This window comes from Suricata suricatta, chromosome 9, assembly GCF_006229205.1.
Source record: "Suricata suricatta isolate VVHF042 chromosome 9, meerkat_22Aug2017_6uvM2_HiC, whole genome shotgun sequence".
Lineage (NCBI taxonomy): Eukaryota > Metazoa > Chordata > Mammalia > Carnivora > Herpestidae > Suricata > Suricata suricatta.
In genome coordinates, this window is record NC_043708.1 from 80,217,591 (window position 1) to 80,241,844 (window position 24,254).

A 24,254-nucleotide genomic window follows, 5' to 3' on the forward strand; every position below is an offset into this window, starting at 1 on the left:
CTTCAGATAGCTGTGAAATTAGGTGATTAACTAGTTGTTACTTAACCTTCTAATTTCTGTATAAGTCTAATTACATGAAACAGAAGTTGGTGTTTTGATTTTTTTACTTTGCTTTTCTGTTTGGAGTGTCATTGTAACTACTGTATTGTAAATGATGGAAAATAATTGCATATGTTAAAAAAATATGAAACTTTATAAAGTAAAAAAATAAAATAAAATAAAACTTAAAAAAAAAACATATTAGCATGCCCCACAGGCAAAAACATCTGCCGGCCACCACGTGCAAACCTGAGGGCAGAGGCTGTTGGGCCTGGATGAGTATACAGCAGCACTGCCTCCCCCCGCATGTGTGTGGGCCTGTGTGTCCAGCCTGGAGTAACCAGAATGTACACAGATACGGTGTGCTAACACTGCAAGAATGATACTCCCCGCCAGCATCTAGTGATACTTACTAACGGCCTGGGCTTTACCTGTACCACTTGAGCTTCACAAGAACTCCATGAGATAGGTTCTCTTTAATCCGACCTCACAGATGAGGAACTAAGGCTCTAAGAGGTTAAGTGATTTGCCCAAGTTTATAGAACCATGAAGTGGCAGAACCAGAAGTTAGCCCCAGGCTAAACAGGAGACTGCAAAGCCTAGGATGCCATCCCTGCACCTCACCACCTGCTCAGGAAGACACAACACATGGCAAAGAACAAAGACCAAAGATGTGGGGCACCTAGGGGGCTCAGATGGTTAAGCTTCTGACTTTGGCTTGGGTCACAATCTTGAAGTTCATGAGTTTGAGCCCCACATCAGACTCTGTGCCGACAGCTCAGGGCCTGGAGCCTGCTTCTGATTCTCTGTCTCCCTCTCTGCCCCTCTCCCACTTGTGCTCTGTCTCTCTCTCTCTCTCTCTCTCTCTCTCTCTCTCTCTCTCTCTCAAAAATAAATAAATATTTTCTAAAAAAATTTTAAAAGACCAAAGATGTGTCCTTGGAAACTATCTCATCTCCGGCAGGATGGATGTATGAAAAAAAACTTGGCAGGAGTGTGGAAGCTATAAGATCAGAAAGAAGGCCAAAGTTCCAGGTGAGCTGTGCATGCAGGAAGTAAGGAGTTTACAAGCTCACCCAAATCTCTGGGGTAGAATCTGGGAAAGCTTCAGGGTGAGGTTACAGGCATCTGCAGGGAAACGTGACTCACCCTCAGGTGGACAGGTGGGCTTAGGACATACCCAGAAAGGACATAAGAGCATATGTTGCTTGAGGTTCCTGGGTGGTTCAGTGGGTTAAGCCCCCAACTTTGGCTCAGGTCATGACCTCACGGTTCGTAGGTTTGAGCCCTGCGTCAGGCTCTGTGCTGACAGCTCAGAGCCTGGAACCTGCCTAAGATTCTGTGACTCTCCCCTCTCTCTGCCCCTCCCTACTCATGCTCTGTCTTTCTCTTTCTCTGAAAAATAAATATACATTTTTTAAAAACAGCAAAAAAAAAAAAAGCATACGTTGTTTGATAGACTCTGATTAAAAATGGAAATGAGAATAGCTCCATAAGCCAAATCTCTATGATGGAATTCATTTTAGCTATTTCCTCTGTTATAAAACGTATTTGCTTTCACTTTATTAGCACTGTCCCCAACCACCGCTGAAAACTTGGCAACCTGCCTCTACAGCTCTGGTGTGAAGACTTTAAATATTCTCCACAAGGACAAAGTTGACCCATTCCTCTGTCTCTTCTCTCTGAGCTGGGAACATTGTGCTGCCTACCACGTCCAGCAATTCCACTGCAGGGATATACCCAAGAGGAATGACAACATAGATCTACACAAGCACTTGTCCACAAATATCCACAGCAGCGCTGCTCACAACAGCCAAAAAGTGGAAACAACCCAAGTGTTTATCAGCTGATGAACAGACAAAGAAAATGTGCTATGTCCATACAATGCAGTATTATTCTGCCTAGAAAGGAAATGAAGTTCTGGTACATGCTACACGAACTTCAAAACCATATGTGAGAGAAGCAGCCAGTCACAAGAGCAAATACTGGATGACTCCATTTGTATGATATTTGTATGATGTTCCATTGATATGCCCAGAAGAGGCAAGTTCTTAGAGACAGAAAGTAGCTTAGGAGTTGTCTAGGGCTGAAAGGGAATAAGAATCAAAAGGTACAGGGTTTCATTTCCGAGTAGTAAAAATGTTCTCAGGCACCTGGGTGGCTGTCAGTTAAGCGTCCGACTTTGGCTCAAGTCATGATCTCCGAATTCCTGAGTTCGAGTCCTGCATCGGGCTCTGCACTGACAATGTGGAGCTACTTCAGATCCTCTGTCCCCCTTTCTCTCTGCCCCACCCCCGCTCATGCGTGCTCTGTCTCAAAAATAAATATTATTTTAAATGTTCTAAAATTGATTGTGGTGATGGGTGTACAACTCTGTGAATGTCCTAAAAATCACCAGACTGTATACACTCTAAACAGGTAATTGTACAGGAAGTGAATTATATCTTAACAAAGCTGTTGTTTGGGGAGGGGGAAAGGAGAGTCAGTGCGTGTCTCAAGGTGGGCACATGGATGAGGGAATTCTTAGTATGAACATAATTACCTTTCCATTAAAGAATGCTTTTAGTGACTTTTGCAGGGAATGTACTCTCTTGAATGAGTCAGATCATAAAGGCAGCTGGCACAGAAATCAGGCTGGCATCTCAGACACGAGCCACAATTTCACACACCAGAGGAATCCAACATGGCTGCCTCGCTGGCACGCACCCTGGGAAGCCACACACAGGGCAGCAATTAAACACAGGAAGTGCTCTGCTTTGAAGATATTCTTTCTCTTCTTTCTCACTCACTCGCACACAGAGAAAGTCCTTTCCTACTAACTCTCCCCTCAGATATTTTAGTGTGAGTACATTCTCTCTGTGCCCTCTCCCTTCACAGTTCAGCAAACAGCTTATTCATTTCACTAACAGCAAGCTTGCTGTAATCCACTAGTAACAAATCCCAGGCATAATTAGAACCCCAAGCCTAGAACAGCTGATTCTCTTATTAATAGTGGAGTTTATTATGAACATTTTTCATAAAGCAAAATGATAATTACTTCGAGTTCTAAATTCACCTATTGATAAAAAGCTATACAATCAAGGCAAAACAAAAACCTTATAATACAAAGATGTATTATAAGGACTCAAACAACTGTTCTCCATTTTTAGAGACCTGAACAAGAGAAAACAGGAACAGACTGCCCCGAAGATACTCTTTTAAAAGCAAAAAGGAATGTTTTGTCCTTCAGGATGATTAAGCCCTATGATAAGTTTCCAGGAAAGAGGTTATGAAATTTCCCTTCCTAAAGGGTAGTATCACTTAAGATTAGATTTGTCCAAATATGAAATAATAGCTTAAGCATGACAAAGATGTCTTTCTGTCTCATATGAAAATGCAAGACAGGTTATAGGGGCTCTGCCTCACAAAATTCTCAACATCTTTCTAGCTCACTATCCCACAATCTCAAATACAGGACCCCCCATCCTCGTAGCTCAAGGGGGCAACTAAAGCTCCACCAAACACATCTGTATTTCAGGCAGCAGGGCAAAAGGAGAGATGAAGAAGCTGAGAAAAGGCGGAAACCATTATCTTCTTTCCAATGTGATTTGGACACATTTCCCTCATTAAACTCTCCCATTAGCATGTGTCAACCATCTTTAAGTCAAATTCCAGGAAGCTATCATGTGATGCTTGGCATTGGTCACATGACCACACTGGTTGCCAAAGAGCTTATCTTTACTCAGGGCAGCCAAGGGCCCATCTAAAAATCAAGGTTTCTATTGTTACAGAAAGAGCGGGAATGGCTGCTGGAGAACACCCTACAGTCTCTGCCACTGTTAGCAACACTCGTCTCTTTTACTGGGGATGGGGGACCCCTCACAAGGCACTTTGTGCCTTGTTTTGTTTTTTAAGTTTATTTGTTTATTTTGAGAGAGAGAGTGAGTGAGAGAATCCCAAGCCCCCAATGTAGGGCTAAGACTTAAAACCAAGATCATGACCTGAGCCAAAGTCAAGAATCAGACATTTAACCAACTGAGCTACCGAGGTGCCCTTTTTGTTGTTGTTTTAAGTAAGCTTCAGGCCGCCTGGATGGCTCAGTTGGTTAGGTGTCCAACTTCAGCTCAGGTCATGATCTCATGGCTCATGAGTTTGAGCCCCGTGTTGGGCTCGGGCTGACAGCTCAGAGCCTGGAGCCTACTTCAGATTCTGTGTCTCCCTCTCTCTCTCTGCTCCTCCCCTGCTCACACTGTGTTTGTCTCTCTTAAAAATAAAATAATAATAGTAATAATAATAAACATTAAGTAAGCTTCATGCCCAACATAGTGCTTGAACTCATGACCCCATGATCAAGAGTTGCATGCTCTACTGACAGGGACAGCCAGGCACCCCAAAGCACTTATTTCAATAAATGTATAAAGAGACAGAGAGAGTGGGATTTTTCACATTGTGTACACCCAGGCACGTTCAAGTTCCTCCCTGTCATCCAGACTTCGTGGTACATGTTTACTTTTCTTCTGCTTTAGGTTTGGGATAGGATGCAATTATCCTGGCCCATCAATAGCCAGCATATTGTCAGGTAAGTACAGAATAAACAGCTAATAAACAAAACAATAAAATAATCAAGCAAAAAACTAAATAAATAAGCACACAACACAATTCTTACTGTCAACAAGACCCTACACTTAGGCACACGAGAGGCAATCCATGTGATAAGTCAAACAACTGCTTCAAAGAGCTGCTATGCTGATCCTGGTGGATTCTGGACAAACTCCTTGGGCAGAACCAGTTCTTGCAGAGGATGTGTTTCCATCTACAGTAATCCAAGTAGGTCCACACAATCAAACGATCTCCAGGCACAGTGGAGAAAGTGGACTTTTCACAACCTCCATAGGTTTTAGATGAGTGTGATTTGGCTTAAACTCAGCTGTTTTAAATAATGTATCAAGTCGGGACAACTGAGTTGCTCAGTTTGTTAGGTGTCCGACTTTGGCTCAGGTCATGATCTCATGGCTTGTGGGCTAGAGCCCCATGTCTGGCTCTTTGCTGACAGCTCAGAGCCTGGAGCCTGCTTCAGATTCCACGTCTCTGCCCCTTCCCGCTTGTGCTCTGTCTCTCTTTCTCAAATAAAAGGGAGGAGAGTCAAGAGGGCAGAGAAGTAGGGGAACCAGAATTTCCCTTGTCCCTTAAACACAGCAGTGTTTAGGTCAGAACTCTTGGAATTCCAGGAATCCAGGCTACAGAGTGACAGAAATATCTCCATGAGGGTAAAGAGACAGCTTGGAGGGACAAAGGTGCGCATTTATGAATTGGGAGAGACAAAACAGGCAGGATAGACATGGAGCAGGGGACCTCATTCAGTGGAAAGACAAAACGAAGAGAAAGAGAGGTTGTGGAAGTGTGGGATTGTATTTGGGCAAGAGAAAAACCTCTCTGGACCATGAACTGGGGAACGAAAAACAGAGAGAGCCAGTTTCTACCTTGCAAACAGCCTTAGGCATGAAGACAGGAGTTTTCAGGGTTGCGTGACTTTCTCCAGAATGGAGCCATGTGTACGTGCCTGGTGGGGAGGGGAGCCAGCCTTGGGGGGCGCACTGGGAGAGAGCAGTCCCCTTCCCCAAGTGCTGTCGAAAGAGGGTATATTGCCTCCCCAAGGGCAATAGACCCTACAGACACCAGTCAGAGGCCTTTTATTGACTGGGTGCAGTGGCACTACCCCAGAACCAGGTCCGCAGAGCACATGATCCTTTAAGACACTGGGTTTTGAATCCAGCCAAGCACCTGGGAGGCATGGGAGACTGTGGAGCAGGAAAAGCCAGCCTGCCTGAGCTACTCTGTGAGGCTGCCTGAACAGCGTGCTTCAAGACACCAGGTAAGAGGAGGAGAGACTGGGGTGACACCATTTTTCTCCCCATCACCAACACGTTGGGGCTTCAGGGAACAGGACAGTGGCCCCCAGTGGAGGCAGGACCGCCTACACCAAACCAAGCCCCTCCTGCCTGACAACTGCTTAAGTACCTGAGTGAAACTGACACTGACCGGATCAGCACAGCCACTGGTTCCAAGGCACCAACAGACAGCTGTCTGTGGTTTTGCACTTTCTGATTTGATTTTTGGTCAATTCTTATTATAAATGTTTCTTCTTCTTCTTCCTCTTCTCCTTCTCCTCCTCTTCCTCCTCCTCCTCCTCTTCTTCTTTTACTTCATTCTTTCTTTCTCTGTTATGGTTATTTGTTTAATCAGGCATTTTTACTCTATTCTTTTTATACCTTTTCTGTATCTCCCTCTTTTTTATTTTCCTCTCTCTCTCTCTCAAGAATAGGACTTATAGTTTACTTAATTTTTTTGCCTGATCTTTTTCTTCCCGTCATTTTTGTTTGTATGGCATAAGGTTTTTCCCACCCTCCCTCTTTTCCATATTTTCCAGGGCTACTTCAACAAACAAATCAAAGCACACCTGGTGGAAGTTCCAAACCACCATGACTAGTAAGGAGATAAAGCAACCTAAGACCCGACAACAGAGAGCATGTAACACATTCTGAAAACACTTGCTGAAGTGTCAGACCCTGGACAGTGTATGACTTCTTTTTAATATAGTAGTATTCACAGGTGCAGGACACATAATAAGCTATTAAAACATGTAAAAGATGGAAAACTAACCAAAATGATGATACCAAATAATTCTCCTCAAAAGAAGTTCCAGGAAGAAATGACACCAGAGAATTGCTCAAAACAGATATAAGCAATATATCTGAATATGAATCTATAATAATAGGCATAAGACTAATAGCTGGGCTTGAAAAAAGCATAGAAGACAGCAGAGAATCTATTGCTACAGAAATCAAGCACCTAAGAAATAGTCATGATGAATTAAGAAATGCTGTAAATGAGATGCAAAATAAACTCAATGCAGTGACAGCAAAAATGGAAGAAGCAGAAGAGAGAGTAGATGAAAAAGAAGATAAAATTATGGAAAATAATGAAGCTAAGAAAAAGAGGGATAGGAAATTATTAGATCACGAGGGGAGAATTATAGACCTAAGTGATTCAATGAAACATAATAATATCTATATCATAGGAGTTCCAAAAGAAGAAGAGAAAGAGAAAGGGGCAGGTTTATTTGAACAAATTGTAACTGAGAATTTCCCTAATCCGGGGAAAGAAGCAGACATCCAAGTCCAGGAGGCACAGAGAACTCCCTTCAAAATCAACAAAAACAGGTCAACAGCATGACATATCATAGTGAAACTGGCAAAATAAAAAGATAGAGAATTCTGAAAGCAGCTAGGGACAAACGGACCTTCACCTACAAGGGTAGACACATAAGGGTAGTAGCAGACCTGTCCATTGAAACTTGGCAGGCCAGAATGGAGTGGCAGGAAATATTCAAGGCGCTAAAGAGGAAAAATATGCAGCCAAGAATCCTTTATCCAGCAAGGCTTTCTGTCATTCAGGATAGTCAGACAGATCAGGGCTTTTCCAGACAAACAAAAACAAAGAAGTTCATGACCACGAAACCAGCCCTGCAGAAGATCCTAAGGGGGGCTCTGTGTGTGGAAAGCAGCAAAGATTACACAGAACAAGAATCATCACCACAAGCATGAAACCTATAGATAACACAATGACATTAAATTCATATCTTTCAATAATCACTCTGAATGTAAATGGACTAAATGCCCCAAGTTAAAGACAGAGGTTATTAGAATGGATAAAAAACCAAGATCCATCTGTATGCTGCCAACAAGAGACTCATTTTAGACCTAAGGACACCTGCAGATTGAAAACCATCTATCATGCTACTGGATGTCAAAAGAAAACTGGAGTAGCCATACTTATATCAGACAAACTAGATTTTAAACCAAAGACTGTATGTAATAAGAGAGGAAAGGCATTATATCATAATTAAGGGGTCTATCCATCAAAAAGAGGTAACAATTATAAATGTTTATGCCCCCAACGTGAAACATCCAAATATATAAATCGATTAATCACAAATATAAGCAAATTTATTGATAATAATACTGTACTTGTAGGTGACTTTAATACTCCACTTACAGCACTGGACAGATCATCTAGGCAGAAAATCAATAAAGAAACAATGGACTTGAATGATACATTGGACCAGATGAACTTAACAGATATATTCAGATCTTCCATCCAAAAGCAGCAAAATATACACTCTTCTCAAGTACACATGGAGCATTATCCAAATAGATCACATACTCAGTCACAAAATAGCCCTCAACAAATATAAAAGGATTGAGATTATACCATGCATATTTTCAGATCACAATGCTATGAAACTTGAAATCAACCACAAAAAAAATTTGGAAAGCCTCCAAATACATGGAGGTTAAGTAACATCCTACTAAACAATGAAAAGGTCAACCAGGAAATTAAAGAAGAAACCAAAAAATATATGGAACCAAATGAAAATAAAAACACAACAGTCCAAACGCTTAGGGATGCAGCAAAGGCAGTCCTAAAGGAAATATATTGCAATCTATGCCTATCTCAAGAAGCAAGAAAGATCCCAAATATAGAATCCAACCTCATGCCTAAAGGAACTATAAACAGAGAAACAAAGAAAGCCCAAAGCCCGCAATAGAAGAAAAAAAATAAAGATGAGAGCAGAAAAAACAATATTAAAAAAAACAAACAAACAGTAGAACAGATCAATGAATCTAAGAGCTGGTTTTTTTGAAAAGTAAATAAAATTAATAAACCCCTAGCCAGATGTTTCAAAAAGAAAGAGGACCCAAATATATAAAATTATGAATGAAAGAGGAGAGATCACAATCAACACCACAGAAATACAAACAAGTATTAGAGAATACTATGAAAAATTATATGCCAACAAACTGGACAATCTGGAAGAAATGGACAAATTCCTAGACACCCACACACTACCAAAACTCAAAAGGGAAGAAATAGAAAATTTGAACAGACCCATAACCAGAGAAGAAATTGAATTGGTTATCAAATATCTCCCAACTATTTGTTGGGCCAGATGGCTTCCCAGCAGACTTCTACTAGGCGTTTAAAGCAGACTTAATACCTAGTCTTATATCAAGCTGTTCCAAAAAATAGAAACAGAAGGAAAGCTTCTGGACTCATTCTATGAAGCCAGCATTACCATTATTTCCAAATAAAAAATTATTGGCCAATATCCCTTAGGAAAATGGATGCAAAAATTCTCAATAAGATACTAGCAAATCAAAATCAACAGTATATTAAAAGAATTACCATCCATGACCAAGTGGGATTCATTCCTGCACTGTAGAGCTGGTTCAATATTCTCAAATCAATGTGATACATAACATTGATAGAAGAAAGGATAAGAACCTACCAATGATATGATCCTATCAATAGATGCAGAAAAAGTATTTGACAAAATACAGCATCTTTTCTTAATAAAAGCCCTCAAGAAAGTTGGGATAAAAGGGACATACCTTAATATCATAAAAACCATATATGAAAGGCCCATAGCTAATATCACCTCAATAGGGAAAAACTAAGAGCTTTCCCCCTGAGATCAGGAACATGTCAGGGATGTCCACTCTCACCACTGTTGTTTAACATAGTGTTAGAAGTCCTAGCCTCAGCAATCAGACAATAAAATAAAATAAAAGGTATCCAAAGTGGCAAAGAAGAAGTCAAACTTTCACTTTTCACAGATGACATGATACTCTACATGGAAAACCCAAAAGACTCCACCAAAAAACTGCTAGAACTGATACATGAATTTAGCAAAGTCACAGGATATAAAATTAATGTACAGAAATCAGTTACATTTCTATACACAATAATGAAGCAATAGAAAGAGATGTCAAGGAATTGGTCACATTTACAATTGCACCAAGAACCATAAAATACTTAGGAATAAATCTAACCAAAGAGGTAAAAGATCTGTATGCTGAAAACTATAGAATGCTTATGAAAGAAGCTGAAGAAATGAAAAAATTCTATCCTCATGGATTGGAAGAACAAAGACTGTTAAAATGTTGATATTATCCAAAGAAATCTACACATTCAATGCAACCGCAATCAAAATACCACCAGCATTCTTCTCAGAGCTAGAACAAACAATTCTAAAATTTGTATGGAAGCACAAAAGACCCCGTATAGCCAAAGTAATCTGAAAAAGAAACAAATCTGGAGGCATCACAATCCCAAACTATAGTCTCTACTACAAATCTGCAATTATCAATACAGTATGGTATTGGTGCAAAACCAGATACATAGACCAATGGAATATGATATAGAACCTAGAAATGGACCCACAAATGTATGGCCAACTAATCTTCAACAAAGCAGGAACTAGTATCTAATGGAAAAAAGACAGTCTCTTTAGCAAATGGTTCTGGGAGAACTGGACAGCAACATGCAGAAGAATGAAACTGGACCACTTTCTTACACCATTTATAAAAATAAATTCAAAATGAATGAAAGACCTAAATGTGAGCCAGGAAACCACCAAAATCCTAGAGGAGAAAACAGGCAACAACCTCTTTGACCTTGGCCACAGCAACTTCTCACTTGACATGTATCCAAAGGCAAGGGAAATCAAAGCAAAAAAGAATTCTTGGAACCTCATTAAGATACAAGTTTCTGCACAGTAAAGGAAACAATCAACAAACTAAAAGGCAAACAATGGAATGGAAGAAGATCTTTGCAAATGACATATCAAATAAAGGGTTAGTATCAAAAATCTCTAAAGAACTTACCAAACTCAAAACCCAAGAAACAAATAATCCAGTGAAGAAATGGGCAGAAGACATGAATAGACACTTTTTCAAAGAAGACATCCAGATGGCTAACAGACACATGAAAAAATGCTCAACTTCGCTTATCATCAGGGAAATACAAATCAAAACCACATTGAGATACTCCCTCATACTGCTCAGAGTGGCGAAAATTAACAACTCAGGAAACAACTGATGTTAGTTAGGATGTGGAGAAAGGGGAACACTCTTGCACTGTTGGTAGGAATGCAAACCAGTGCAGCCACTCTGGAAAACAGTGTGAAGGTTCCTCAAAAAACTAAAAATAGAAGTACCCTATGACTCAGCAATAGCACTACTAGGAATTTATCCAAAGGATACAGAAGTGCTGATTCATAGGGGCACATGTACCCCAATGTTTATGGCAGCACTATCAACAATAGCCAAATTATGGAAAGAGCTCAAATGTCCATTAACTGATGAATGGATAAAAAGGCTGTGGTGTGTGTGTATGTATATATATACACACAAGCGAATACTACTCAGTGATGAAAAAGAATGAAATCGTGCCATTTGCAACAACATGAATGGAACTAGAGGGTATTATGCTAAGTGAATTAACCCAGTCCCAAAAAAACACTAATATGTTTTCACTCGTGTGTGGACTTTGAGAAACATAACAGAAGACCATAGGAGAAGGGAAGGGAAAATGCTACAAATGGAGTAGGAGGCAAACCATAAAAGACACTTAAATACAGAGAACAAACAAGGTTGATGGGGGTGGGAGGTTGGAGGGGTGGGGGAAATGAGGATGGGCATTGAGGAGGGCACCTGTTGAGATGAGCACTTGGGTGTTATACATACTTGATACGAGACAACTATGGATTTTCTTTTTAGAAAAGACACATTATTTTATTTAAAAATTTTTAATTCCAATTTAGTTAACATACAATGTTATATTAGTTTCAGATATACCATATAGGATTCAACAATTCTGTAAGTTACACAGTGTTCATCATGATAAGCGTAATCTTAATCCCTTTCACCCATTTCAGCCACCCCCTACCCCCCTCCCATCTGAATACCATCTGTTCTCTATAGTTAAGGTTCTGATCTTTTTTGGTCTCTTTTTTCCCCCCTTTGTTTTGTTTCATAAATTCCACATATGAGTGACATATGGTATTTGTCTTTCTCTGACTGAGAAAGTTATCTCCGGGGGTGCCTGGGTGGCTCAGTTGGTTAAGTGGCCAACTTTGGCTCAGGTCATGATCTCACGGTTCATGGGTTTGAGCCCCGAGTCGGGCTCTATGCTGACAGCTCAGAGCCTGGAGCCTGCTTCCGATTCTGTGTCTCCCTCTCTTTCTGCCCCTCCCCTGCTCATGCTCTGTCTCTCTGTCTCTCAAAAATAAATAAAATGTTTTAAAAAATTAAAAAAAGATATCTCCATCCATGTTGGCAAGTGGGACACTACTTTGAACAACAATATATCATGATACCTAAACGGTCATTGTGGAATTATTTTATATGAGAAGTTCATCATTTAGTTTCTTAACAAAGTTAATGGAAGCAAATGTCTGTGAAATCATCCTGACTGTGCAGACTAATCATGACAGTGCACTTGTATCTACCATGCCCTGCTGGAAGGGTGATCATTAGAGCCATCAGCTCTCCACCAGATCATAATACCCCCAGAACACATTTTCCCCTATGTTGTCATTTCCATTGCTATGTGTAAGGGTTGTTGGTTCTATCACCTGAGAATGGTGTTCCTGACTCATCAGACACTGTAAGACCTTGGGCCACCCTGTAATAGGAGCACTCCAGTCTCACAGCCACTGCCCAAGCCACTTTGTGCAAAGGCGGAAAAATTGCAGATACTTTATGAGAAACTTTAGCCAGTGCCTTGAACACGGGGAGATGAAAAGAGGCAAATTTCTGAGAATCTGGGAGAAGGAGGTCATCTCAGCCTAGAAGAAAGAATAAAGGAAATCCAACTTAAATTAAGACAGCACCAGCAGATGTGGAATCAGAGCCTGATAGTTGAAATGGAAGAGGAAATAAATGTGACTGTCACAGAGGCATCTTAGACTTTTGAGAACATATGAAATGGCCCCATTTCAATCTTAAAAAAACATGGGGTGGGAGAAGAATTTGAAGAGGGCTGGTGCCCTGCAAGTAGGGGACAAAAGCCAGCACAAAATGGCCTCATGTGTATGTATTTATAAGGTAATTTATAATTGGGCCACCTGGGTGGCTCAGTCAATTAAACTCTCACTCTTGGTTTCAGCTCAGGTCACGATCTCACGGTTCATGAATTGGAGCCCTGTGTCAGGCTCTGTGCTGATGGTGCAGAGCCTGCTTGGGATTCTCTGTCTCCCTCTCTCTCTGCCCCTCCCATGTGTGCTCTCTCTCAAAATAAATAAATTTTTAAAAGGTGATTTATAATCAAGAAAAAAATTTTATGCTTCTAAATCATTATTTTTATCATCCTTGGTTGGGACCATTGTTAGACCAATCTAGAGATTCAATTTAATCCTGAATATTAAGAAGCCTGTATCCAGCTACTCCCACCGCATACACCACTGCCACCATGAAAGGTCTCAACTAAAACAGAGCTTTCAAAAGAGCCCCGAGTCAGTGTCAGTTACCGTAAATCAAAAAAGCAACCCCCAGAATTTTCCAAGTGAGCTCACATCTGGAGTTGGAACACACCAGTCGACTGACAGATCGACAGCACTCTGTGCTCAAGCACAAGATTATTACATAAATGCAGCTCTGCCTGAGGTAAGAAAGAAAGTCAAATTCCCAAATAAGATGTCATCTGGATTTATACTGCAATAAATCTCTCCCCTAGCGTAGATATTATTTTTAAAATACTAGATATCTGATGGCAGCAGGTGCAGTTAACAGGGGAAAAGAAAATGCTGACTTCAACCATAAAATAGCTTGAAGATCTCCTGGGAATTGAGCCCAGTTTCAGAACACGGGACAGCAATCGCTGTCTTCTTTTCTATGTGATTTGGACTAATTTCCCTCATTTAATTTCCCCATCGATCCTAAGGAAGGCCCATAAAGCTGAGAGCAAAAGCTGTTAAACTGCTATAAAGATATTATTCTATCACTTTCTACTGAAGTTCTCCCTCTTTCCACTGCGAAAGGTAGACAGAATAGCATCAGTAAAGTGACAGGAGGATTGCTACTATTGCTCTTCGAAGTTTTATCCAAGCCTTAATGCCACACAACTAGCAGAATAAAAACATGTAATGAAGCCCCTCAAAGCCCCTTTGAACAAGAAGTAAAATCAGGAGCATATTTCCCCTGATGTCCTCTGGACACCACCTAAATAGCATAAAGCAATTCACAGAAGAGTGGTCCTTGAATGTCACGATCCATGAATTTTCTATGAGATGCTTTTAAAAATGTAGTGTCCTGGTCCCCTCCCTAAACCTGCTGATTCCTCATCTGTGGAGTTGAGCCTAACAATCTGTATGTAATTAGCCTCCAGGCGATCTTGAAAAAAGTAGTTTCAGACTACACTTTGGGAAACACTGCTATCAAACAAGTACTGAACTTCAACCTGCTCTAGATATCTGGCAGTTTGGCTCTTCATCTACCCCAGCATCCAAACCACACCTAGACAGTGCTCCACGTTTCTCACCATAGACACAGGGGGCCAACAAATAGAGATCAAAGAATCATCTTTCAAACTGTTTCTGGTAAACCAATGAGAGCCCCTCCACCCCCAAATATACCTGCTGGAAAAAAAAATACATAGAGTGAGAATTTGGAGTAAGAGCCTATAGGATACGAAGATCCTGGCCTAGGAAATGCCATATTTTTCCTTGGTTTGTTGACTTAGGGAGAATATACCCTGGCAAGCCCTCAGAGGTACAAAGCTTTGAAAAATTGAAATTGGGCAGCCCAGTGACGGTCTCAAACCACATCAATGCCCTCTGAACTTCTTCCCTACCAAGATCTAACCAGGAAAGGTGCTGAGATGGCTCTCGGATTCTTCTAAGGTAACCAACCATTCCAGGTGTCCCAAAACTGGGCGGGTTTACAGGACACAAGACTTTCATGGCAGAGAGCAGGAAAATCCTAGGCAATCTGAGGTGTTGGTCCCCCTGCTCTCCCTTAATTCTAACTGCACCCCATGGACCAGCTCCTCAGAGCATGTACATTCCCAGCACCAGGAAGCCACCTCCTAGGGGACCTCACACGCAGAAAGTCAGGCTTGGCCAGGCAAAAGGCTTTCAGAGGAGAAGGAATTCTGGTTGGGACACTACTTGTTGAGAAGCTACTTCTAGACCAGGCCTAGGCCCACCAGTTCTGATTCAAAAGTAGAAAATTCATAACTGAAATCTAATCAGAGAGCTCAGGGAGAGCATGTCAAAAGCCCTTGCTCTCGTGTGAGTTTCAGTCTCCAGAATCTAAAGCAGAAACCCAATTTCTGTCAGTAAGAAACTGAGGGTTTCCCATTCAGGGCTTGAAACTTACTTACTAGATAAGATCTAGAAGTTTGAGGAAAAACTCACAATATATAAAGAAGATCATTTTCCTACAGTGATAAGCAGCGGCAGTGAAGGAGGGAGGTCCTACTAAATAATCTTATGTAGGAGGCACCTGGGTGGCTCAGTAGGTTAAGCATTTGACTCCTGATTTCAGCTCAGGTCATGATCTCACAGTTTCTTGAGTTCAAGCTCCATGTCAGGCTCTGCACCGGCAGCGTAGAGCCTACTTGGGATTTTCTCTCTCCCTCTCTCTCTGCCCCTCCCCTACTCACGCTGTCTCTATCTCTCTCAAAATAAATAATAAAAGTAAAACTTTAAAAAAATAAATGAAAATTGCATTCTAAAAAAAGAAAAGATCAACTGATCCACAGGAAGCAAGAAAAAGAGAAACAAAAAACTGACAGAACAAACAGAAAACAAAAAATCATAATGGCAAACTTAAGCCCTAAGGTATCAATAATTACATTAAGCACAAAGTTCCAAATATACCAAATTAAAAGAGATAGGCAGAGAGGATTAAAAAAATATATATATGACCCAACTATATGATGTGATAAATATACAGTTATCAATACAATTATAATTGGGAGACTTCAACACTTCTTTTGCAGTAACTGATAGAGTAACTCACAGAAAATCCACCAGGATATAAAAGCATTCAACACCAAAAACCAATAAGATCTAATCAACAGTACAGAACACTCCACCCAACGATAGCAGAATATATGTTCTTTTCAAGTGCTCATGAAACATTTCAAGATAGACCATATCCATGGCCATAAAAAAACCTTCAAGAAATTTTTAAAAATTGAAATCATATGAAGTATATTCTCTGACCACAATGAAATCAAACTAGACATCAATAAAAGAATGATGGGGAAAAATCTCCAAATGCTTAAAAAGTAAACAATACATTTCTTGGGGTGCCTGGATGGCTCAGGCGGATAAGTGTCCAACTCTTGATTTCAGCCCAGGTCATGATCTCACCGTTTGTGAGTTTGAGCCCCGAGTTGGGCCCCATGCTGACAGAGCAGAGCCTGCTTGGGATTCTCTCTCTCTGTCTCTCTGTCTCTGTTAAAATAAATAAATAAATAAACTTTAGGGGCACCTGGGTGGCTCATCAGTTAAGTGTCTGGCTTCGGCTCAGGTCATGATCTCACTGTCCATGAGTTTGTCAAGCTCTGTGCCAACAGCTCAGAGCCTGGAGCCTGCTTCAAATTCTGTGTCTCCCTCTCTCTCTGCTCCTCCCTCACTCATGCTATGTCTCTGTCTCTGAAAAATAAACAATATTCTTAAAAATCAAATAAATAATGAATGAATAAATAATAAATAAACTTAAAAAAAACTAAGCAATACATTTCTAAATAACTCATGGGTCAAAGAGGACATCTCAAGGTAAATCAAAGAATGTGTTGAACTAAATGAAAATGAAAACACAATATTAAGAGTTTCAAAACACAGCTAAAGCAGTCCTGAGAGAATATAGCATGTAAGCGTCTGCATTAGAAAGGAAGAAAAGTCTCAGATTAATAATCTAAGCCCCCAACTGTATGGAGATTCCTCAGAAAGTTAAAAATGGAAATACCCTATGATCCAGCAATTGCACCACTAGGCATTTACCCAAAGGATACAAAAATACAGATTCAAAGATGTAAATACACCCCAATGTTTATAGCAGCATTATCAACAATAGCCAAACTATGGGGAGAGCCCAAATGCCCATCTGTCAATGAAGGGATAAAGATGTGAGATATATTGATATTCGATGGAATGTTAGTCAGCCATCAACAAGAACGAAATCTTGCCGTTTGTAATGACATGGATGGAGCTAAAGTGTATTATGCTAAGCGAAATAAGTAAGAGAAAGACAAATACTATGTGATTTCAGGCATATGTGGAATTTAAGAAACAAAACAGATGAACATATGGGAGGGGGAGAAAAGAGAGAGGGAAACCAACCATGAAAGACTCTTAGAGAACAAACTGAGGGTTGATGAAGGGATATGGGTAGGGGATGGGCTAGATGAATGACGGGTATTAAGAAGGGTACTTGTGGGGCGCCTGGGTGGCTCAGTCGGTTAAGCGTCCGGCTTCGGCTCAGGTCATGATCTCACGTTCGTGTGTTCGAGCCCCGCGTCAGGCTCTGTGCTGACGGCTCGGAGTCTGGAGCCTGCTTCAGATTCTGTGTCTCCCTCTCTCTCTGCCCCTCCCCGCTCATGCTCTGCCTCTCTCTGTCTCAAAAATAAATAAAACACTAAAAAAAAAAAATTAAAAAAAAGGGTACTTGTGTGATGAGCACTGAATGTTGTATGTAAGTGATGAATCACTAAATTCTACTCCTGAAACTAATACTACATTATATGTTAACTAACTAGAATTTAAATAAAATCTTGAAACATAAAAAGAGAGAGAGCTGATTCTTTGAAAGGGTCAATAAAATTGACAAACCTCTAGCTAAGACTGACAGCATAAAAGAGAGATGGCAGAAGTTACTAATATCAGGGATAAAATAGAAGATATGAATATAGATTCTATAGACATCAAAAGCATAATAAGGAAATAACTTTGTACATATTAATTTGACAACTTAGATGATGAAATGGACCAACTCCTCAAAAAACACAATCTACATCAGCTCATACAATATGAAACAGATCATTTGAACAGCCCTATAACTACTAAGGAAATTTAGCTTGTACTTTAAAACCCCCCCAAAAAGAAATCCCCAGGTCCAGACAGTGTCATTGGAGAATTCTACCAAATATTTAAATAATAAACACCAATTCTACACAATCTCTTCCACAAAACAGAAGAGAAAGGAAGACTTTACAATTAACTTTATGAAGTGATATTATCCTGATATCAAAACCAAGAAAGTACAAAAATAAAATAGAGCAATATCCCTCATGAATATATACATATATATACAAAAATCTTTGACAAATATTAGCAAATAGAATTGACCCCAATATATAAAAATAATTCTACACTATTTCCCAAAGCTGGTTCAACATTTGAAAATCAATGTAATCTATATATTAACACACTACAGAAGAAAGACCATAATTCTATCAATCAATGCAGGGAAGGCATGTTACAAATTTCAACACCCATTCATTATAAAAACTCTCAGAATAATAAAAATGGAGAGAAACTTCCTGAGCTTGATGAAGAACACTCACCAAAAATCTACTACTAACATTATATTTCATATCAGAAGGCTGAATGCTCTTCCTCTAAGATCAGGAACAATTCAAGGATGTTTCCACTGTCATCACTCTTTCAAAATAATTCTAGAAGGACTAGACTTATGTACTGTAGGATTCTACCTACATAACATCCTCAAAAAGACAAAATTATGGAAATGGATAACAGATTAGTGATTGCTAGGGGTTAAGGTAAGGATTGTGGTAGAAGGGAAGTAGGTGTGATTATAAGAGATCTTTATGGTGATGAATATGTTCCATTTCTTGATGTACTGATGTCAATATCCTAGTTGTGATGTTGTATTATAATAATGCAAGATATTACCATTGGGGAAACTGGCTGCACAGTTTCTCTGTATTATTTCTTACAAATGCATGCCAACCTATAGTTATCTCAAAATAAATAAATACATACACATATACATGTGTGTGTGTGTGTGTGTGTGTGTTTCCTGCTGGCCATAGAGAAGAGGAATAGTAAAAAGTGAGACAGTGAGAGACAGAGTCATCAGACAAGAGATGACAAGCTAACAAGGTGAGAGGTGAACCAGGGAAATGGTGGCTACATTTAGGATACGCTGTGGAGTCACAATCAACAGTATTTGCTAATGAATTCTCAATAGAGTGAAAGAAACAAAAAAGTCAAAAATTTCTAGATTCCTTACTCCAACAACTGAATAGATAATGGTGTCATTTCCTGAGATGAGGGAGACTCTGTTCTAAGAAACATTTGATATTTGAGACTACTGTTCAGTTAGTTTATCCTCTTCTTGAAAAAATAGTCAGCATCTGGAAATAAACAATTGCCCCTAAAGATGAAGAGCTTTCGAGGTTCAACATAGGCGTTGTTGCCTTGAAGAATCAACACAAAAGCAACAAAGAAAACCTAAGTCTGAAAGTACCAGACACAAGAAAGCACTGCTGAGTCAGAAATCTTTTTCTCCATTATTTCCTCAAGAATATGAATGCCAGGACAAGACAGGGTCTCTTCCCCTGAAGCTGTAAACAAACTATTTCATATTTCAGGCTGTCACCTTAAAACGTTGTTTTCCACTCAGTGTCCTTGTGTAGGTGTTTTCTTCCTGATGTCAGACATGGATGCTTCAGCTGGGTAAAGATAATTGGAAGACTGAAACCAAAAGCCCATGATCACGGGGTATGAGAAAACTTATTTCCTCTGAGGGACGAGATGAGGGGCTAGGACGTATATGGACAATCCCTGGCTGTCTTCTTCTCTAAGGCGCCACTTGGTTCTCATCCATAAACATCAACTCTCATTCTCCTTAGGAGTATGAGTCAGTGGGCTGCAGCCCCTAGTTGCCATAGCAACTGCAATCTCACACACCAACATGGTTTTCTCAGAACAGAGACTTAGAGTAGCACTTTTTTTCTTTTTTGAGCATACATTTTAGCCCATGAAGTATTTGGTGCCATTTCCAGGCTTCTCTTTTGTCTCAGATATGTTTTGTTTCTAAAATGTAGCAGTGACTGAAGACCAAGACCAAAAAAAAGGATTTCTAGCTTTGACCCTTCATTGCACCTTGTATTATAATTGTTCCCTTGGCTATTTGCCCTTGAGCAGTCTCCTTTTGGGACTGTGGTATCACAAGGGGTACCACAAGGCCACATAATCAGATTTGGCTCACCAGGCATCAATAAGCTACAGATATGTCCTGAAGGAAAGGACCTTCATAGTCCTTTATTTCACACTGTTCTTATTCTTCTGGTCTAGCATCTCCTGATGGCCCAGAAAAAGGAAAATAATGATGATGTCGCTTGACTGTTATATTACAAGGAGTAGGGGAAAGAAGCAGGAAGGCAATAATTTCCTGCTTGTTCCAAATAGCCCTACCATGCATATATAGCCCATTTACCACCACTGGCAAATACTGCTTCCCCTCGGAGCTCAGTACAAGACCTCAGAATCCTTCTCAACACTGCACTCCAAGCGGCTGCTACCAATCAGCTAGAGCTGGTGAGAGCACTGACATATGATTGCCATCTCGCACTAGAATCTTAGCCAATGTCTCAATAAGTCAAGTCTGGCACTGACTGTAGCAGCCAAAAAGTAATTTTAAGATTTTGCAAAACAAGCTGGAAAACAGTCCATTATTTCCTGGGTAATGCACTTGCAAAGTGAACTCATCATTATCAATTCAGGCAGTTAAATAAAACCTAACCTATTCTTTGATTTGCCTTGAGACATGTCTTTGACCCATTGATTATTCAGAAATGCATTTGCTAATGCAAACAAAGTCATGAGGGAATCCTAGATGGGCTGGCCTGTAAGTTTTTTCTCTTACCCAAAGAGAAATTGTATTCTTAATCTAAAACAGCTCACCCTAACAGGTATGTACTACATGAGGTTTCTTTTTAAATATGAGATAAAAAAGTATGCATGCAGGGGCACCTGGGTGGCTCAGTCAGTGAGCATCACGACTTCTGCCTAGGTCATGAGCTCGTGGTTCGTGTGTTCAAACCCCATGTTGGGCTCTGTGCTGACAGCTCAGAGCCTAGAGCTTGCTTCAGATTCTGTCTCCCTCTCGCTCTCTGCCCCTTCCCCAGGTTGCGCGGTCTCTGTCTGAATCTCTCTCTCTCTCAAAAAAAAAATTATAAAAACATATCCACGTGTATTTAGCTCAAAACTAGTATTACTGATGGAAAAGCAACCTGGGATACATTTTTAAATAAGGTCATTAGGGGTTCTGATCAAAAAGACTAGAGATAACAAGTGTTGGCTAGAGTGTAAAGAAAAGGGAACACTAAAAAAAAAAGAAAAAAGAAAAAAAGAAAAGGGAACACTTGTGCACTGTTGGTGGGAATGCAAATTGGGTTAGCCACTACAGAAAACAGTATGCAGGCTTCTCAAAAAATTAAAAGTTGAACTACCATATAATCCAGCTTATCTTATTTCTGGGTATATATCCAAAGGAATTGAAAACAGGATCTCATAGGGATATCTGCACTCCCACATTCATCACAACTTACAACAACCAAAATATGGAAACAACTTAAGTGTCTGTCAATAGATGAATGGACAAAGAAAATGTGGCATATGTATATACAATGAAATATTATTCAGCCATGAGAAAGAAAGAAATCCTGCCATTCGTGACAACATGAATGAAACTTAAGGGAATTAAGCTAAGTGAAATAAATCAACAGAGAAAAACAAATACTGAATAGTCTCACTTATATGTGGAATCTAAAAAAGTTAAATTAAGAAACAGGAAGGAGAATAGTGAGGACTAGGGTGGAGTGGGGGCTGGGGGCAGAAATGAGGAGATGTTGATCAAAGCGTGAACACACACTTTTCACAGCGGTTGAGAGGATGGGCATTGCAAAGGACGTGGACACGAGATTTTAAAATAGAAGCTTCCGGTCCTGGGAAAAGCAGGGATTCAGGCTTCTGAGCCCAAAAACAGGTTCTCCAACACTGCCAAGGCTGGGGAAAACAAGGCATGTTTTCCTCCCCTTCCCAGGGCACTTTATGCATTCTCCACATCTCCTGCCAAGGACCACAGACCCAGAGAGACTGCTCCAGTCTCTGAGGGAGAAACTGAGACTCAGGGGAGTTAAATGGGACTTAAATATTCCCAACCTGGTGTTTCTGCCTCCTGATTCCACCCTTCTGTAATCTACAATTTTGGAATGTCTGCTAGGAAGGGATTTAACTTGTCATCATTTTCCAGTCACTGACTGCAATATGGCTGGCTAAATCTGGGCAATAAAGAAGAAAGAGACCAGAGGGTCAGAACACAAGCTGTCGCTATCATGGACAAGAGAAGCTGACCTAGACCCGCTTGAGAAGGGGATTCTAGGTTGATGTTCCTCTGTGTCCCGAGGAGCCTTGCTGATTCTGCTCTTCTGTTAAGTATTTACATCCTGGTTTTTACAATTTTCCCGATGCTAAAGCTACACCTGCAAATAAAACATAAATTCTATTCTTAATTTTTACAGTGCTGGGCACTTTCAAATATCCAGAAACAGGCTCCTCTCAGAAAACAGGAACCAGCTGGCCCCACTAAAAGGCTTGGCACCAATAACTTTAAAGAAGAGGAATTTTCCTAAGGGAGGTGCTAAAGAGCATCCTCTTTGGGAGCAATCTGTTCGTCATGGCCCTAGTAAATTTCAGAAATGTCCTAGGAATTCCAAGGTTTCAGCAGACTATAATGGCCAAATGAATCAATAAACTCTAGACGGAAATCCTCCAAACACTCTCCTTATCTAAGAAAAAAAAAACCAAAACTCTACACCATCATGGCAGCTAGCAAAGTCTGTCAACCAAGATGTAATGTAGCCAGAGTAATAAATATTTTCAGGAACTACACAGTATAGTTACTTTACATATGTTATGCAGAGTGTTTGAATAATTTAAGATGATATTTTGGTGTCAACATGACTAAGACATTGTACCTTTAACAAAGATTTGCAAAAGAAATCTCATTTTTAAAAAAATTTTTATTGATTTTTGAGACAGAGTATGAATGGGGGAGGGGCAGAGAGAGGGGAAGACACAGAATTCAAGCAGACTCCACGCTCCGAGCTGTCAGCACAGAGCCTGATGTAGGGCACGAACCCACAAACCGTAAGATCAAGACTTTAGCCACAGTTGGACACTTAACCAACTGAGCCACCCAGGTGCCCCAAAGAAATCTCATTTTTAAAGACTCTAACAATCCCCATTTAACATTCTGTACCCTTTAAGAGTGAGATAAAAAGTGTGCCCAGCAGGAAATCTAACATCAGTTCACATCAAAGAGATATCAGTTAGCTGTCAGCTACAGAGCTTCTAGTATTTCAACTCAGAAATTGCTCATAAAAATGTTAAAGACAGGGGCGCCTGGGTGGCTCAGTCAGTTAAGCATCTGACTTTGGCTCAGGTCACGATCTCAGTTCATGGGTTCAAGCCCCACATCAGGCTCTGGGCTGACAGCTCAGAGCCTGGAGCCTGCTTCTGATTCTGTGTCTCCCTCTTTCTTTGCCGCTCCCCCACTTGTGCTCTGTCACTCACTCTCTCTCTCTCTCTCTCTCTCTCTCTCTCTCTCTCTCTCTCAAAAATAAACATTAAAAAAATTTTTAATCCTGCCATTGATATTTAAATTTTCAAAGATCCTGCTATTAAAACAACCCAGGAAGCATCTTTGATTAAAGCAGTGGTACCAAGCAAGAACATATGAAAACGATAACAAAACAAAAAAACATGAAACAGTATAGAAAGTAAAAAATAGAGACCAAATACATTTGGAAATTTTATATGATACTGATGGCATCATAACTCATTTGCAAAAAAAGTTTTTAATAATGGCTAGGTCAACAACATAACATGTGGAAAAGATCATTTTATTCCACAGTTCACACCGTACACTAGAATAATTCTAAGCAGATCAGATTTAAATGCAAACAATGAAAGCATGCAAGTACTAGAAGGTTCTTTTATAACCTAGGAGTGAGAAACACTCAAAATCTAGAAACAAAGATAAGGCTGATAAATCTACTTAAAATTTTTAAAAGAAAACCATAAATGAAGAGACAAATCACAAATTGTGAGAAAATGTCTGCAATTTATAGAAAAGACTAAATGTCCTTAATGTATAAAGAGTTCCTAAAAACTGAGAAGGAAAAAGATCAAAACCCAGTAGAAACAAATGTAACCTCCTCTCCCCCCAAAAATAAAGGCAGGTGGTTCAAAGGAAACGAGAGGCAAATCGCTCTTTAAAATATGGAGAGAATGCTTAGTCTCACAATAAGAAATTAAAACTGTATTCAGATACCACTGCTCATCTATCACACTG

At 40.1% G+C, this 24,254-nt stretch overlaps 1 protein-coding gene and 1 long non-coding RNA gene across 2 annotated transcripts in view; one reads left to right on the forward strand and one right to left on the reverse strand.

Annotated features, from left to right (window-relative positions):
- The window catches only part of LOC115302593, a 13,868-nt gene extending 8,043 nt beyond the window's left edge, over positions 1–5,825 (forward strand). Inside the window, exons 2-3 of the long non-coding RNA XR_003913546.1 lie at positions 4,545–4,597; positions 5,740–5,825. This is a non-coding gene — a long non-coding RNA (uncharacterized LOC115302593). The remainder of the gene's footprint in view (positions 1–4,544; positions 4,598–5,739) is intronic.
- GPR176 (G protein-coupled receptor 176) overlaps positions 1–24,254 on the reverse strand; it is a 121,792-nt gene that overhangs the window by 36,696 nt on the left and 60,842 nt on the right. The gene's annotated exons all lie outside the window — the stretch shown is intronic.